The sequence below is a fragment of the Pelodiscus sinensis genome, chromosome 3, assembly GCF_052426305.1.
Source record: "Pelodiscus sinensis isolate ZL-2025 chromosome 3, ASM5242630v1, whole genome shotgun sequence".
In the NCBI taxonomy this organism is placed as follows: domain Eukaryota; kingdom Metazoa; phylum Chordata; order Testudines; family Trionychidae; genus Pelodiscus; species Pelodiscus sinensis.
This window is the reverse complement of record NC_143054.1, coordinates 5001910-5010037: the sequence shown is the minus strand read 5'-3', so window position 1 is coordinate 5010037 and position 8128 is coordinate 5001910. Positions and strand designations below refer to the sequence as shown.

Below are 8128 nucleotides of genomic sequence, written 5' to 3'. Positions count from 1 at the left end.
AAGCTGGTACTTGGAGGAGATCTCTCTACAGGGCTGTGGCTAACAACAGAGAGCACAGCCCCTGGGAAGCTGGGGTCAGGCGTGGGCTGACAAAGGAACATGGGGCTACTTTTCTGACCTGCCTGGTAGCATGAATGTCCAGTTACACATGGGGTGCACAGAGCCAGCCTGCTAACCCGGGGGACAGGAGACAGGTTGCAGCAGGGTTGAGAAACTTTCTCTGCCCTACAAAGACAAGGGGATCTGAACCAGCAATCAAACCAACTGAGTGCAAAGAATCTGTAAGTCTCTAAGGTGCCCTAGGTCTCCATGCTGTTTTGCTGAACCAGACTCACACAACTGTCCCTCTGGAAGGTGTGACAAGTGGGTTGCTCAAGTCTCTGTTACACAGAGATGAGAAGATGAAAAGGCACCTGCCTGTGTGATGCTGGGCTCCGACCCATGATGTTCAGAATTACAAGTCTCCATCAGGTCCCTCTGACTCACAGACTCAGTTCAAAGGGCTCCCACCGACACCCTCCATAGATCAGCCCTTTGTGTTCAGTGAGAAAACAAGGTGTCCTTGGTCACTTTCCCACTTACTCTGGGGAGCTGCACGTGTTCCAGGTAAACTCCACCCACCTCGGGATGCCGGGGGAAGGGACCAGGCAGGTTTCATGGCTGAGGGAGGGGCAGGGACCAAAGGGCCCTGAGAACGTGGGGGGTTTGCATCACTGGGAGCGGCCCACTGGACCAGAGCGACATTGCAGGGACCAACGCACACGTGGAGATCAGAGAGTTCATGCTCCTCCCCCAGCCCCTGCTCTCTGCCAACAAACTCTCTAGAAATACCGGGATCCCTAGCCCAGCACCTCACCGGCCTCCAGCCTCCCTCTCTGCTCCTCTGCTCTGCAGCCCTGCTGAGACCCCAGCCCCCTCCAGCCATGAGGATCCTCCACCTGGTGTTTGCTGTTCTCCTGCTGGTCTCCTTGGCTGCTCCAGGTGAGCGGTCGCTCTGGGAGGGGCGGGAATAGGGATGGAGGAGGGGGATCGGCGGGTAACAGGAAGGACTCAGGCTCCCCGGGAGTGTCTGGGGGGGGGGCATGTTCTGGGGACAGTCTGAGCCAGGACCACTGTGAGCACCACGTGGGTGTCCACTTGTCTGGGCATGTTTAGATGAGCCGCGGCTGAGACAGTCCTGAGCATCTGGCTCTCTGGGTCCCTGTCTCTGGGAACCTGTCACTCCCCGCGCCATGGAAATTCTTCCCCCATTGCCCTCAGTGGAGTTCGACTGACTCTCCCCGTGAGCCTTGAGGAAGAAGGTTTTCAATTATCGCAATTACACGTCTAATCTCCCCCTGCCCAGCAGGGTCTGTGCAAACGGCAGGAGCTGGGTTTTGACGCCCCATGAGGCTGTGCAGGGCCAGGCTCTGTCAGCGCCTCCTCAGCTGCCAGCCTCTCCGCCCGCCGCAGTCTTTGTGCCTCATTTCCCCAGCGGCTCCTTTCTCTCCTCCACCAACCGCCACATCCCTTCCTCCCTCCCCTACATCCCCCTTATCCCCTTCCCTCCAGCCAGCCCCTCCCACGTTTCTCTGCGCTCTCCCCGTCCCTCTGTGCACCTCTCAGTACCTGCTCTCTCCCCTGCCCCCACCTGGCCTGGCCCTTCGCAGCCTCCCTCCTTTCCCCTCCACGGCCTGGTCCTTCCCCTAAAACCTCTCCCCTGCCTCCCTTTTACACCTTGTCTCCACCACCCAGCTCCTCTCCATCCCTCTCACTGCTCCCCTCTCAGCCGGCCCCTCTGGGCTACACCCCACCCCTCCCCTCTGCCTCTTCTCTCTTGCCAACAGCATCTTCCCTTGTCCTCCCTGCCCCATGCTGCCTACTGCCAGCCCCCACCAGCCTAGGGCTCCCACACAGCCACCTCTGGCCACTGTCAGCCTCCTAGGGAGCCACCATCTGAAATCAAGGAATGGGGGAAACCCATTTTCCTTTTCCCGGTATTCCCCTCCCTTATAAATGACTCTGGGGTCCCTCATAAACATGAGGCGGGAGCTGGTTGGAGCTCTGGGATCTGTGGGGGCAGGTGTCACTGGGGGGAGGGGGCTCTCCAGGGGACACTAACCGTGTGGAGGCCGATCCCTCAGGAAGGGGAAGGCAGCCCCCACCGCGCTGAGCCGCCCTTCCCCTCTAGGGCAAGAAACGGCCCCTCAGCTGCCCCGTCGGTCTGACCCCTTGGGACGGGCCATGGATAGGAGTGTCCGGGAACCGGGGTGACGCTGTCAGGGCCAGCCCCCCGTCCGAGCTGTGTGAGAACCGTGGGAGGAGGGCAGGGGGGCATGGTGGGCAGGGCCTGTGGGCACAGCTCCTGTCTCTAACCCGGACTCTCTGTGTCTGGCGCAGGCCTAGGGCAGAAGAAGGGCTGTGCTGGTCGCTGCGACTGGAAATGCGGCAAATACGAGTATGAGACCTACACGTACGACTGCCCCAAGTCCTACTGCTGCCTCCCCCTCAAAAAGTGGAAATGAGCCCGGAGGGATCCACCCGCCCTGGACCAGGAGCAGCCGCGGCAGCGGGTCCCCGACTCCCCACAGAAATGTCGTTCCCTCCCCCCATTAAACGAGAGCAGGCCTGGCCTTGGCGTGTGCCGTGTGGGTCACTCGTGTGTGGGGCCGTCGTGCAGAGTGGCCCAAGGGGCTGTGAACAGGCCTGTCCCCGAGGGCCCAGGGAAGGGCCCGTCACCTCGGAGCCGAGGCTGCAAAACGGCTCAGGAGAGAGAAAAGCAACTGGCCCCTCCCTGCCCTCGCGTCTGCGCAGGGACGTGGTGCGGGGGGAAGGGGCTGGGTGGGCATGGGCTGTGGGAGGAGAAGCCCCCGAAGGCCCCGTCTGCACCGCGCCGCTCACAGCCACACGGCAGGGCCCCTGCGGCCGCGCTGTTGCTGGGTGAGCAGTGCAGCCCCGTTATCGCCGGGGGAGAGCTCTCCCGCCACGGGATAAAACCGGCCCGACGAGGGGCCAGAGTTCACGCCACAGAGGGGCTGGTTCCACTGCTGTAGGGCTGAGCAGACCGGTGCTTCTCATCACCACAATGTTTCTCAGTCACGGGGTGTTTTTATCAGACCCCAGAGTGACAAATGCTTTAGCCAGGAAAGTGCCAGTGTGGACACAGCCTGACACTGCCCACCCCGGCTCAGTGCACCTCATATCTGACATGGGGGCATTTCCAATGGGGACGGGCAGAGTTCAGTGTCCGTGGCCCACTCAGGCCTTCGCTGCCCTGCTGGGACCCACAGGAAAGTTGCCAGTTGGGTTGTGGGGACACAGACCAGGACAGCTCCGGGACAGGCTTCCCCCCATCCTTCTCCCCCCACCCTCCGCAACGTGCCTCTAGTCTCCTCCCAGTCCCTGGGCTCTGCCTGAGGAGTCCCAGGCCCTGTGTGAGCCTCCCTGCCCCACTGCGGGCAGTCAGAGCGGGTGGGGTGGATGTGGGAGCTCTGGTTCTGTTCCCGGTCGCTGGGGCTGAAATCTCTGGGTGCTGAGCATCAGACGCCGTGGGGCACAGTATTGCAGTGAATAAAAACACTACGCTGGCAGCGAGGGTCCCAGCCAACTTCCTGGGGGCTGCCAAGGCCCCTTCCCGCAACGCCCTCTTACCAGGTGCCACCTGGTCACAGCGCCCTTGTGGTATGTCTAGACTACATGAGGTTTACCCGAGCGGTCGACAAAGTCTTCCGTTGTCGACTGCGGAGCGTCCAGACTGCCCCACGGTGCGGCCACACAGCTGATCGGCACAGCGCTGCAGCCATGTTGATGTAAATGAAGCGGTGATTATTTAAATCGCCGTTTCATTTCCCTCTGTCTAGTAAACTCATCTCCATGTCTAGACGGAGTCATGGAGTCTAGACATACCCTTAGTGATCACCTTGGCCACCTTAGTGATCACCTTGGCCACCTTAGCCCAGGTTTCAGGGAAACGTCTCCTTGGGCAAACTTGTATTTTGGTGGCCTACTGGCTACCTTCTCCCTTCTCCTCCCTCCAATCGGAAGCTCCCTGCTACCTTCCCCAGCCGGCTACACATCCTCCTCACTCCCTCCCCACTTTCCCAGCACCCACCCCTTCCTGAGGTTTCCCTCAGTCCCTTCGGCTCCTCTGCTGCCTCCCCCACACCCATCACCATCACCCCGGCCCCACTGACTCCCACCTCTACCCCAGCCCCCAGGCTTTGTGCCCCACCATTTGCCTCTCCTGCCCCAAGGCCTGCAGCCTCTTCGTTGGCACTTGGCCCTCTGGCTGGGCCGCCCGACATGGCCGCTTCTGGGGCCAGGCAGCAACGTCTTTCCCTGACCCACTGATCCAGGCTGGCCACTGCCTGGCCTGGGCCATGACCTCAGTGGCTGGTAGGGACCCAGGACCAGCCTCTCCTCTGGGTTCCCGCTCAAGGCCCTGCAAGTCGGCCGCCAAGGGCTCCAAAGCCCAGCCATGCTGCTTTGTCCCTGAGCCTTTGTCTACCTCCCTGGCTTCCCCCGCAGTAGTGGGGCTGCCCCACTGCGGCCACAAGGGGTTAAATCAGGCCGTGGGTGGGGGGGGGGTGCCTGTGCAGAGCCCCGGCCAATCAGGGGGAGACTCAGAGGGAGCCAATCAGAGGACGGCTTGCGGGGGCAGCCCTGTATATAAGGAGTTGCTCAGCAGAGCAGAGCTGGGTGCTGGCCTGGGTGGGGCAGGATGTTTCCCTAGGAGAAGCTCCTTGCACAGAGATGGTCTGGGCAGGCTCAGGGGAGCTGAGAGGAGGCTCCAGCCTGATACCTGCAGGCTGGACCGGCCTGGGCACAAGGGTTGAGATGGGGCCGTGGGCCAGAGAGCGTGAGCAGCAAAGGGCTAGGGAAGGGGGCAGGACAAGGCTGCTGCCAGTGTCTGGGTCCCCCAGCCACTCTGAATCGCGGACAGGGGGTGCAGCTTGCCCCTGAAACGAGGGGCTAGACCAGGGCTACTCAACATTGGAAGCCCTGGGGGCACAGTGATACTCACAGCACATGCCGAGGGCCGCAGCTTACGTGTGGTTGCATAGACATGCAACTCTATATGCAAGTACATGCAAATAGCTTCTTTCCCACTGATGGGCATGAATACAAAGATTCAGGCAAGACTACACAACACGCAGGCTCCATTTAAGTCAGTTCTGCTGAGATCTCAGGGGAGGGATAGCTCAGTGGTTTGAGCATTGGCCTGCTAAACCCAAGGCTGTGAGTTCAATCCTTGCATAGGCCATTTAGGGAGATGGGGCAAAAATTTGTCAGGGATGGTACTTGGCCCTGCTGTGAAGGCAGTAGACTGGACTCAATGACCTTGCAAGGTCTCTTCCAGTTCTAGGAGATAGGCAATCTCCACTAAATTTATAAAATGCAATAGTGACCCAATTTCCACCCATATGACAGCACTTTTAATGAGCAATGACAGTCCAGGAATTTAACGACGAAACCACATCTGAACAGAAATGACAACGCATGCCGCCTGTGATATCGACCACTTGTTTGGGCCACGTGTTGAGCTCTGCGTAAAACCAAACTGCACTGCAGGCCGCAAACAAACGGGCCGCAAACAAACAGGCCGCGGGGCTGCATTTGGCTGGCAGGCCGCATATTAAGTAGCCCTGGGTTAGACGATGGGGGCTACCGCTGGCCATGCTGGCGGGGAAGGACTGAGCCCTGCGGAGACCCCTGTCAGGGGGTGACAACAAGTTAGTTCGAATTAACTTTGCTAGGCGCTACACATACAAACCGCTAGTTCAAACTTAATTCAAACTAGCGGAATGCTTAATTCGAACTAGGTAAACGTCATTCCATGAGGACTAATGCCTAGTTCGAATTAAGTAGTTCGAATTAAGGGCTGTGTAGCCACTTAATTCGAACTAGTGGGAAGCTAGCCCTCCCCAGCTTGCCCTGGTGGCCACTCTGGGCACCACCAGGGAAACTCTACTGCCCCCCTCCCAGCCCCAGAGCCCTTAAAGGGTCTGGTTACGGTGCCCGTGCCAGGTGCAAGCCTGCCAGCACCCAGCCTCCAACGTCCATGACCTCCGCACTAGGCACAGGAAAGTGGCCATCTACGACAGGATAGCTGCCAGCCTGGCCACCCAGGAGCAGGTTTGCATGAAAATCAAGGTGGTCGAGTGTGTAGAAATGAGACCCCGACCCTGAGCCCTTAGTTTAGAACATAAAAGTATAAGAATGGCCGTACTGGGTCAAACCAAAGGTCCATCTAGCCCAGTAGCCTGTCTACCGACAGCGGCCAACACTACGTACCCTAGAGGGGATGGACCGAAGACAACGACCAAGCCATTTGTCTCGTGCCATCCATCTCCAGCCTTCCACAAACAGAGGCCAGGGACACCATTTCTACCCCCTGGCTAATAGCACTCCATGGACCCAACCTCCATGAATTTATCTAACTTCTCTTTAAACTCTGTTCTAGTTCTAGCCTTCACAGCCTCCTGCAGCAAGGAGTTCCACAGGTTGACTATTTGCTTTGTGAAGAACAACTTTCTGTTATTAGTTTGAAGCCCGCTACCCATTCATTTCATTTGGTGTCCTCTAGTCCTTCTATTATGGGAACTAATGAAGAACTTTTCTGTATGCACCCTCTCCACACCGTTCATGCTTTTGTAGACCTCTATCATATCCCCCCTCCGTCTCCTCTTTTCTAAGCTGAAAAGTCCCAGTCTCTTTAGCCTCTCTTCATATGGGACCTGTTCCCAACCCCTGATCATTTTAGTTGCCCTCCCCTCTCCCACCCTCTCTCTTTCCCTCTCCCACCTACTTTTCCCAGTCTCCCCGAGTTTTGTTCAATAAAGAGAGTTTCTATTTTTGAACACAAATGTCCTTTATTTTGTACATCAGGAAGGGGGGCTAGGGAGGGGTAAGTGGAAGGAGGTGAAGGAGGAATGGGGTACGAGCCCCCGATGGGGAGGACTGGGGTGGCTCTGCGGGCTCCTCAGGGTGGACACTCTCCTGCAGCCCCCTGATTGACACCCCCCTCGGATGGCAGCCTGCGGCAAGTGCAGCTGGGCTGATGGCCGAGTGCTGTGATGTGCCGAGTGTGGGCCTCAGGGCACTCCAAGCCAGGACTGCTTTGCAAGCGGGGAACCCTGAGAACTGTCTGTCTGGGGTGGGGGTCGGGTCCCTTTAAGCACATCCCTCGGCTAGCCTCAGACAGCAGCTCCTCGCTCTAAGTCCTAACCTGATGCCCTGCTGGCACTGCTTCCGGCCAGCCTTAACCCCAGTTCAGGGTCTACTCAATGTGGACATGCTAGTTCGAATTAGCAAAATGCTAATTCGAACTAGTTTTTAGGTCTAGATGCGTTAGTTCGAATTAGCTTAGTTCGAATTAACTAATTCGAATTAAGTTAGTTCGAATTAGTGCTGTAGTGTAGACATACCCTGTTGGAGGCAGGTGAGACCTATCCAGGAGAGAGCTTAGGCCTGTGGTTGATGTTTTTTCCTCTCTGAGCCCATTTATCAGATGTGTCATTACCGATTCATTGGCAGATCGTTATTCAGTGGCAGGCTTTCTCTCCCATCTTTGCTTGTGGATCTTTGATAAGTGATTTCTGCTGAAGAATACGCTCTGGCACTTTTTTTGAGACTGAGGCATTGTCTAGTCCAATATCCTAATCTCTCCCCTGTCACTTTGTTTGAAAAATTGGACCATGTGTGTTTCTCTGCGTGTGCAGTGAAGGAGGCGGCAAAGAGACCTGCCCCCAGGGAGGGAGGTCGGAAGTGCGAGGAGGCGCAGAGTCTGGGAGGAGGCAGGATGGCCATTGGCAGACGCCCCCTTGCTAACACAGCCCCTTGCTAACACAGCTGGACCCCCACTCCGCCATGGGGGGAGGGTCAGTGTCCCGAGCGGGGTGGCTCTTCTGCGCACAGTCCCCTCCTGCTCCTGTCTGCAACGGTCCCCAGGGAAGGCTCTGGGGATGTGACTCTGACAAATCATTTGGCTGCATGGGAAGGCGTTCGGGAGCAAGAGGGAAACTGAGGCCCGTCCCTTTGCAGTGGGTGGAGAAGGGCCCTGTCGCCCTGTCCACAGGCTGAGCAGCGCAGGTGACAGTGGGTAGCACACAGCACTGTGACTGGGGTCTGAGTTTACACAAACATGGCT

General features: G+C 57.9%; 1 long non-coding RNA gene across 1 annotated transcript; it reads left to right on the top strand.

The window, feature by feature from the left end:
- Positions 1-409: 409 nt before the first annotated feature.
- LOC142827543 (uncharacterized) lies at positions 410-2612 on the top strand. Its single transcript, XR_012902211.2, has 2 exons — positions 410-981; positions 2380-2612. It is a non-coding gene; the product is annotated as an uncharacterized LOC142827543 (long non-coding RNA).
- Positions 2613-8128: the final 5516 nt, after the last annotated feature.